Raw genomic sequence first — 10,313 nt, forward strand, 5'->3', positions numbered from 1 at the left:
TGTGTTAGTTAATTGTCCTTAACCACAGGAAAGGACTCATATCGTTATGAAAGGAGGTGGCTTCGCAACTTGGAGCCAAACCCTGAGTTAAGCTCCTACGCTCCGGAGACTGGGTGATAGGGGTGTGGCTTCCTGATATTTACATTGCAAACAGAGGGTTCCCTTGTGTGGTAAAACTGGCAAGAGGCTCACTCAGCTTTTTTAAAAGCCTCCCATACGTGCAAAAAGGAGCAGAGAAAGAATTTATGTTTTCTAAATTAAATGCTCAAGAAAAGGGAGCGGGGATGTCTCTTTCCCTTTTTGGCACCAGAAAGAAATGTTTTTATTTGTATTTGCCCTTACAAGGGCATTTGGGTTGTTTCCAGTCGTTCTCTCCCAGAAAAGACATTGGAGTAGATAATGAGCAAGAAGACCATCTCTCTACTGACGTGGGAAGATGCTCCAAGATTAATTACACACGTGGGAAGCAGATGCAGAAGAACGCGTAGAGTGTGGTGCTAGCCATGCTAATACACTCTGTCAAGCACTAGGTGGGAGGGCGGGTGACTTGCTGTTTGGAAAAGGCACCTCCATCTGACAGCCCTCTCTATGGTTTTGCTTCCGCCCTCCTCCTTGGAAGTCTGTGACCTTGGGACAGAGGGGCCTTGACAACCTTTTAGTTACCAGGCACGGGTCAGCTGTCCTCCACCTCCTCCTCCATACAATGGAGACAATAAAAGCCCCTCCCTTTCAGGGTTGTTGTGAGGGTTAATCAGCCCCACACCTGCAAACAGTGAGCGCTCAATAAGTGTCATTAAAAAGCTTCCACTTTGAGAGAATATCTGCTATGGACCCTGGATGCCCCTTCCACCCCACCCCCACCCACCCCCTCCCTGAACTTAAGTCCAGTTGACCCACGTCACGTGATGTCTCTACAGTCCAACCAAGGAAGTTTCCCTGAAGAATGAGAGCAGAACTCTGGACTCAGCCTAGGGTTGGCAGCAGGTGGGCATCCCTGAGGACGGCCCCGCTCCCCAAGCTGGTATCTCAAGGTGGTTGGAGGGAAGGAGGTAAAGCAGGAGGGAAGGAGGTAAAGCAGGAGGAAGGAGGTAAAGCAGGAGGGAAGGAGGTAAAGCAGGAGGGAAGGAGGTAAAGCAGGAGGAAGGAGCCTTCCGGGCAGCAGAAACTGCGCTTGCAAAAGCGGTGGGGCAGGAGGCAGCAGGCCGCATTCAAGCACCTGAAAGGAGGCCATATTAGGGAGGCCAGGGGCAGGCACAGAGGCAAGGGCCTGAGAGGCCAAGGTTGTGAAGGGGTGGAGGGTTGTGTTGGCCTCTGTGGGTTTTGGCGGGGAGGTGGTGATATTGCAGGGAACCACAGCAGATACAAACAGACTTGGAAACTACTGCAGCCATCTGGGCAGAAAGGGCCCTGCGCTGGGTGAGCCATGCAGAGGCCAGCTTATCACACAGGCTGAAATATACGATTTGTCCTTTTTGGTCTCCTAAGAAATTTTCCTGGAAGTCAATGACTGATTGAGCAAAGAGTCTCTAAATAAAAAGGACAGAACGACCCTCCTTCCACCCTAGGCCATGGATGGGGGCTAAAGGGATCTGAGTATGGAGAGCAGGTAGGGTCCCAGCCTCTGCCCCAAGAAACCAGAGCAAGAAGGGCTGATCTGGTTTGAAGTTGGCCTCCCAAATCCCAAGTGGGGGTCCCCAGGAGACATTCCCTCCCACCATTTTGCTGGTAGTATACTCTGAGAAATGTTTAGAACTGTCTGGAAAACAGAGCCTGAAAAGTGACACCTGGGGCTGGAGTCTCACAGGCCCTGGTGCTCTGGGGAGATTGACCTGGTCAGAGCTGCCCTAGGTTAGGCAAGTCCAGCCAGCCTCTGCCCAAGAGCGCTGAGCCCGAACCCAGCTTCTGCCCCATCCTGTCATTTTCTGCAGTGGAGACACCCTGCGAACCACCTTCCAGAGAAACTGCAGAGAGCAGGGGGCACGGCGGTATGCTTTGATTTATACCTTCTAATGCTTTAGTCAGATGGCACATGGGCCTCTGAGTGGGTTCCAGGCCCTGCAAATGGGGTCACGTGCGAGCAGTGGTCCTCGCTCTTCAGAGCTCCAAGCTCCATGAGGGAAGGCTTGCATCTGGACTGTTTATCCTGGACCTGCAGGCCTCAGCACCATGCCTTGCCCTGAGAAGGGCTCAGCGAATATTACTTAGTGTTGGGAAGAATGGCCTCTCCAAAGCTGTGCATGCCCTAATTCCTGAAACCTGTAAATACGTTACATTACACGGCAAAAGGGGGTTTACTGATGGAATTAAGGTTACAGACCTTAAAATAGCGAGTTTATTTTGGATTTCTTGAGTGGACCCAATCTAATCACATGAATCTTTAAAAAACGGAGAATCAGAAGAGATTCAGCTGAAGAAATGAAAAGAAAGATGCAACACCATACACTAGAACAGCAAAAAATCCAAATAATCCTATTAAAAATGGACAAAGGACCTGAATATGTGTTTTTCCAAAAAAGACACACACATGACCAACAGGTACATGAAAAGGTGTTCAACATCACTAATCATCACGGAAATGCAAATTAAAACCACAATGAGATATCTACCACATGGCTGCTATCGAAAAGACAAGAGTTAAGAGTGGGGATGTGGAGAAAGGGCAACCCTCGTGCACTGTTGGCAGGAGTGTAAATTCATGCAGCCACTATGGAGAACAGTAGGGAGGTTCCTCAAAAAAATAAAAATAGAACTACCATACAATCCAGCAATCCCACTTCTAGGTATATAACTGAAGGAAATAAGATAACTATCTCAAAGAGATATCTGCACCTTCACGTTTATTGCAGCATTGTTTACAATAGCCAAGATATGGAAACAACCTAAGTGTCCATCAACAGATGACTGGATAAAGAAATGTATTTTTATACACAGTGGAATACTAATCAGCTATAAAAAAAATAAAGAAATCCATGGGGCTTCCCTGGTGGCGCAGTGGTTGAGAATCCGCCTGCTAATGCGGGGGACACGGGTTCGAGCCCTGGTCTGGGAGGATCCCACGTGCCGCGGAGCAACTAAGCCCGTGCGCCACAGCTACTGAGCCTGCGCGTCTGGAGCCTGTGCTCCGCAACAAGAGAGGCCGCGATAGTGAGAGGCCCGCGCACCGCGATGAAGAGTGGCCCCCGCCCCCCACAACTAGAGAAAGCCCTCGCACAGAAACGAAGACCCAACACAGCCAAAAATAATTAATTAATAAACTCCTACCCCCAACATCTAAAAAATAAATAAAGAAATAAAATAAAATAAAGAAATCCTGCCATTTGTGATAATATGGATGGACCTTGAGGGGCACTAAGTGCAGTAAGTCAGACAGAGAGAGACAAATACTGTATATTCTCACTTATATGTGAAATCTTAAAAAAAACTGAACTGATAGAAACAGAGTAGATTGGTGGTTGCCGGTGAAACCATGCATCTCAGAGTGGGACTTGAACCCACGGTCTTTTAACTGTGATCACACACCTGGTCTCAAGACTCAGTGAAGCTCAGGTTCTTGATGTCTCATCACAGAATGAATTCAGTGAGAGACAAAGTGATAGGTAAGAAGCGGGTTTACTTAGAGAGAAACACACTCCACAGAGTGTGAGCCGTCTCAGAAGGTGAGAGTGACACCAGGGTATGGGGTTGCCAGTTTTTATAGGGGTGGGTAGTTTCATAGGCTAATGAGTGGGAGGAGTATTCCAGATATTTGGGGGAAGGGGTAGGGATTTCCAGGAATTGGGCCACCGCCCACTTTTTGACCCTTATGGTCAGCCTTGGAACGGTCATGGCACCTGTGGGTGTGTCATTTAGCGTGTTGATGTGTATGAGCCTCAGAGTATACTGAGGCTTAAGGTCTAGTGGAAGTCTTGTCTGCCATCCTGGACCTAGTTGGTTCTAACCATTTATGTCTTGTCATATGGCTATGTCGTTCTTTTAAATGTTGTGCCCTGCCCCCTTCACCCCTGTTTCACCAGGGGCTGGGGGTGGAGGAAATGAGGAAATGTTAGTCAAAGAGTACAAACTTCCAGTTACAAGATGAATAAGTCCCGGGGAAGTAATGTACAGCATGATGGCTATAGTTAACAATAATACTGTATCGTATACTTGAGGACTTCCCTGGCAGTCCAGCGGTTAAGACGCCACGCTTCCAATGCTACGCGGTGCAGCAAAAACAAACAGACAAACAAAAAAACTATTGGGGCTTCCCTGGTGGCACAGTGGATAAGAATCCGCCTGCCAATGCAAGGGACACGCGTTTGATCCCTGCTCTGCGAAGATCCCTCATGCCGCGGAGCAACTAAGCCACAACTACTGAGCCTGCACTCTAGAGCTCGCCTGCCACAACTACTGAAGCCCGCGCGCCTAGAGCCCGAGCTCTGCAAAAGAAAAGCCACCGCAATGAGAAGTCCGCGCACCGCAACGAAGAGTAGCCCCCGCTCGCTGCAGCTAGAGAAAGCCGGCGCGCAGCAACGAAGACCAAATGCAGCCAAAAATAAATAAATAAATAAATTTATTTTAAAAAAAAAACTGTATTATATGCTTGAAAGTCACTAAGAGAGTAGTTGTTAAATATTCTCACCACACACAAAATAGTAACTTTTTGAGGTGATAAATGTGTTAAGTAACCTCATTGTGGTAACCGTATATTATACATGTATCAGATCATCAGAATGTACACCTTAAACGTACACAGTGTTATATGTCAATTATATCTCAATAAAGCTGAAGACAGAAAGAGAGGAACAGAGACAGAAAGAGAGAGAGTGAGAGAGGAAGAAAGGAAGGGAGAAAGGAAGGGAGAGGGAGAGAAAGGTAGAGTGAGAGGGAGGGAGGGAAGGAAGCAAGGAAGAGAAAGGAGAAAAGAAAGAGAGAGAGAGAGAAAGAAAAAAGGAAAGAGAGAAAGAAGAGGGAGAAAAAGGAGGAGGAGGAAGGAAGGAAGGAAGAAAGGAAGGAATGGAGGAAGGAAAAAACAAAGACTTGGCAGAAGTCAGAGAGATGCCAAGTGTCCTGGCTCTGAGATTCAGGAAAAACACACATGCAAAGGCCAAGAGAGGCCCTGAGAAACCAAGCGCAGCCCTGGCTGACAGCCATCGAGGAAGCAGGAACCTGCAACTGCAAGGAACTTGATTCTGCCAGTGACCTGAATGGCACGGAAGCAGATTCTCCCCCTGTGGACACCTTGATTTTAGCCCTGTGAGACCTGTTTCCGGCTTCTAACCTAAGAATCGTGAGATAATAAATTGGTATTGTTTTAAACTGCTGTTTGAGGCAATTTGTTACAGCAGCAACAGAAAACGGATACCATGGTGTTCCCTCTCTTGTTCTCACAGCCCCTTTAAGCTTGTAAGATGCATTCACGTGCATTATGACAGTCACCCCCAGAGTCTGACATCACACTGCAGACGTGGAAGCAGAGGTCCAGATGGGGAGTGACCGAGCCAGAGTGCCCCAGAAAATGGGCTGCAGAGACAGGGCACAGACGCTGGCTCTGAATCTAGGGTTCTTTCTAATGAGCTGTCGGCATAAATACTGAGGTATCACACTTCAGCTTTATCCTCGAGGAAGGTGGTCCCAAGAACTTGGAAGCATAAAATCAGGGCTGCTCTGAGGAGAGACCCACAGAGACCCACAGAGTCATCTGAAAGGGAATTGAGAGGCATTCCAACATGCTTCCTCGGGGTTGGTCAGCACTGGAATCCCCGAAAAAGAAGCATCCACCATGTCACCCCCACTCATGTCCACCGTGGTGACCATTAACTCTGTGGCTGTAAAGAGCTTCCCACTGCTGCCCTTCCTGGTGGGCCAGATGCCAGGGCACAGGGCCATTGCCAAGGGCCTCCACATGCCCCGGGTTCCTCCTGAGCCTTTACTGATTTAAATCTCACAGAAGGGCTTCCCTGGTGGCGCAGTGGTTGAGAGTGGCTGATGCAGGGGACATGGGTTCATGCCCCGGTCCGGGAAGATCCCACATGCCGCAGAGCGGCTGGGCCCGTGAGCCACGGCCACTGAGCGTGCATGTCCGGAGCAGGCTCCAGGAGAGGCCACAACAGTGAGAGGCCCGCGTACCGCAAAAAAAAAATCTCACAGAATCACTATGAAATACTTTCTATTATTATCAGTCCTATTTTGCACATGAAGAAACTGAGGCACAGAAAGGTTAAGTTACATGAGGTCACACAGCCAGTGAGTGGCAGAACCAGGGCCTGGACCCAGAATGCATAGGCTCTGTATCACATGATCTTTCTGTGTCAGCGACATGGGTCTCAAAACACGTGAACTCGCCAGGAAAACCTTGGCTTCAGACGAGGAAACTGGGCCACAGAGAGATACAGCACCTCCCGGTGTCATGGTCATCTGGTTTGAAATAGAAACAGAAGACTTCAACTTCATCACCCCCCAACACACACACACACACACGCACATACACGGACACATTCAAACTCCTCTGGAAGTGAAAAGAGGAAATTAGTGCTTTTGTAGGCAGGATGTGATTTACACATGCAGAGACTAGTGGTGTCCCTTTAAGAATGAGTAGCAGAGGCGCTAGAAGTTGCCAGAGTTTTGTCACATACAACGCCTTGAAATTCTGATTTTGCCATGGCATGGCCTTTCCTGATTCACTTCATGATGTTTATAGAGGTAAAACCTGGGGGAAGTGCCATGACAATTTTTGGTGTTTCCAGGACTCTGCCTTTCATTTGGAAACTGGTGGGTGATCAGCTGGCTTCCGGGTGTGCCTTAAGAAAGAAAGGCTGCTCTCTATTACAACTTGCAATTTGGCCCAGACCTGTGTCTTCTCACAGGGCTCAGTGGTTAGAATGTAAGATACATAGCTTTCTCTCTTGATAGGAAAGATACTCTTACTAAGAGAACAAAGATAAGCAACAAATAGCACTGCTAGTTGCTACAATGTCCATTCTCCTGTCTCTTTCATAGTCATAGAACTCCGATTTTTATTTATTTATTTATTTATATTTTTAATTTATTTTTGGCTGCATTGGGTCTTTGTTGCTGCACGCAGGCTTTCTCTAGTTGCAGTGAGCGGGGGCTACTCTTCGTTGCGGTGCGCAGGCCTCTCATTGTGGTGGCTTCTCTTGTTGCAGAGCATGGGGCTCTAGGCATACGGGCTTCAGTAGCTGCAGCTTGCAGGCTCAGTAGTTGTGGCGCATGGGCTTCGTTGCTCTGCGGCATGTGGGATCTTCCCAGACCAGGGTTCAAACCCGTGTCCCCTGCATTGGCAGGCAGATTCTTAACCAGTGCACCACCAGGGGAGTCCATAGAACTCCTGATTTTAGCTGGACACATAGAATAAAGGCCCAGAATAAAGGCCACATTTCTCAGGCTTCCTTGTGGCTGGGAATGACCATGTGACTAAGTTTAGACAAATGTTACAAGAATAACGCTTATAACTTCCAGGTTGTGTACTTAAAAGGCAGAGCAGGACCTCCAATTCCCATTTCCCCCTTCCTGCTGGCAGAAATGCAGATGTGATGACTGGATCTGCAGCACCTATCTTAGACCAAGAGGAGGAAGCCACAAGTTGAGAATAATACAGCAAGAATATAGAAGGAGGCTGAAACCATGATTGTGGAGCTACCATTCTGCCTGGAGCCCAGATCTAACGTGACAGAGAAATAAATTTCTGTTTTTTAAGCTTCTGTAATGTGGGGGACATTTTGTTACAGCAGTGGAATTCTCATATTTGTATATGTATGTTTCTCTATGTGTGTGTGCGTGTGTGTGTGTGTGTGTGTGTATATATACACATACATACACTCACAGTTAGTCACACAGAAAGAGGAGAGGACCTGGAAAGATATATACTGAAATGTTGGCCTAGTTAATTCTGGAGGAAGGGATTTCTGGTGATTTCTTTTTTCTTCTTGACACTTTGCTGTAATCTGAATTTTTTTCTTTTGAGCATGTGTTATTTCAAAACTGGACAAAAATAAAGAAAAGCCTAAAGAAAGGGAGCATCCTATAAATAGATCCCATTGTTTAAATCACCTTCATTTGCTTCATATGAGCCTTCATAGGTCACACACACACACACACACACACACACACACACACGGACATAAGATTTTACAGAATATTTGGCTTTGTTTCCTGTGGGTTGTGGAACTTTTTTTCAGATGTTCTTTTTACTGAACAAAATGTCTTGGAGATGGTTCCATGTCCTATGTGTAGGGTGGCCTCGTTTCTTGTAACCAGCACAAAGCACTCCCTGGCTGGGCATGCCAGGTTTACAGAAAAGCTCTGTTGATGGACCTCTGCAGTTTCCAATTTTAAGCTACTGAAAACAACACAGTGATGAAAGTCTTGAGACCTACCTCTCTGCACTGTATGGAGCTTTGAAGCTTCTTATCTGGCTCCCCTGCTTATTCACTGTGTGACCTCAGGCAACATACCGTGCATCTCTGAGTCTCTATCTTCTCACCTGTAAAACAGGGGAAATAACGAAGATTGCTCTATAACATTATTGTGAGGATAATATCTAAAATGTATCACGGCTTACTGCATGCCAGGCACTTTTCTAAGTGCTTCTCAAGAGTTGACTCATTTAATGCTCGCAATAGGGTGACATGAGGTAATGCTTAGACAGATGCCCGGAAAGCTTTCTAGAATCTTCCAGCTTTCAGACAACCACCATGAAATCCTCTGGCTAAATCTTCATGTGGAACCATTTCAGGGACTTCTTAGAGTTGGTGGTCAAAGAAGATATTTGTATGATTTCAATCTTTTAAAATTTATTGAGATTCATTTTGTGGCCTGACATATGGTTTATCCTAGAGAACTTCCAACGTGCATTTAAGAAGAATGTATTCTGCTGTTGTTGGGTGGAATGTTCTACAAATGTCTTCTAGGTCTAGTTAGTTTATAGTGTTGTCCAAGTCTTCTATTTCCTTGTTGATCTTCTGCCTAGTTGTTCTATCCACTATTGAAAGTGGGGCATTAAAGTGTCCACCTATTATTATTGAATTGTCTATTTCTCCTTTTAATTCTGTCCATTTTTGGTTTTTTGTTTGTTTTGATATTTTATTTATTTATTGGCTGCATCAAGTCTTAGTTGTGGCATGCAAGATCTTTCATTGTGGTGCATGGGCTTCTCTCTAGTTGTGGCACACAGGCTCATTACTTGCGGCACACAGGCTCTGTAGTTGTGGCACGTGGGTTTAGTTGCACCACAGCATGTGAGAGCTCAGTTCCCTGACTAGGGATCGGACTGGCATCCCCTGAATTGCAAGACGGATTCCCAACCACTGGACTACCAAGGAAGTCCCCATTTTTGCTTCATATATTTTGGGTCTCTGTTGTTAGGTGCGTATGTGTTTATAGTTTTTATAAAATCATCCTGATGAGTTGACCCTCTGATATTGCTGTTTGCATGATATATATTTTTCCATCCTTTAACTCTCAACTTATCTGTATCTTTGAATCTAGAATGTGTCTCCAGTAGACAGTATATAGTTAGAGCTTGGTATTTTTATCCAGTCAGAATATCTCTGCCTTTTGATCGAATCCATTCATATTTAATGCTATTAAGAATAGAACTAGATTTACATCTGCCATTTGACTTTATGTTTTCTATATGTCTCATGTCTTTTTTGTTCCTCTATTCTTCCTTACTGCTTTCTTTTATATTAAATGAGTAATTTTTATTATAACATTTTATCTTCTTTAATAGTTTTTTCACTTTTTTAAAATGACTGCTCTAGGTTTACTATATACATCTTATCAGAATCTATGTCAGATTGACACTAACTTAATTACAGTAAGATACAGAAGTGTTACTCCTCTATTGCTCTATTTCTTTTCACCCCTTTTTGTACTATTCTTGTCATATGCATTACATCTCATATGTTTAAAAAGCCCACAACACTCCCTCTAGGAGTGTTCACTAGCAAGAAGGGAGGCAAGAGGAGGGAATATTTGGTTAGATCACCTGCTTCCCCCAAAATCTGTTCCAGGCTCCAAAGCTAATAGCAGCTTTCCTTCCAAGGAACTCAAGGAGGCTCCTTATCCCCCAACTGCCATGCACACAGCCAAAAAGGTTCATAAAGATCTGGCCTGCTGGTGCCTCAAGACACCCTCCATTAGGGCTGTTGGATAGCAGGAATATTAAATAATATCCCCCAAACTGAGAAGGAACTTTGAGACCTAAAATGAAGCAGGCAACTCCATAAAGTGCAGTTATGAAGTTTATTGTGGGTAACTTACAGACAGGCAAAATTGAGCAGACAACAGTCCAGAGGCGCTCTGCGCAGCCAGAA

Source organism: Neophocaena asiaeorientalis, unplaced genomic scaffold, assembly GCF_003031525.2.
Source record: "Neophocaena asiaeorientalis asiaeorientalis breed wild unplaced genomic scaffold, Neophocaena_asiaeorientalis_V1.1 scaffold82, whole genome shotgun sequence".
Lineage (NCBI taxonomy): Eukaryota > Metazoa > Chordata > Mammalia > Artiodactyla > Phocoenidae > Neophocaena > Neophocaena asiaeorientalis.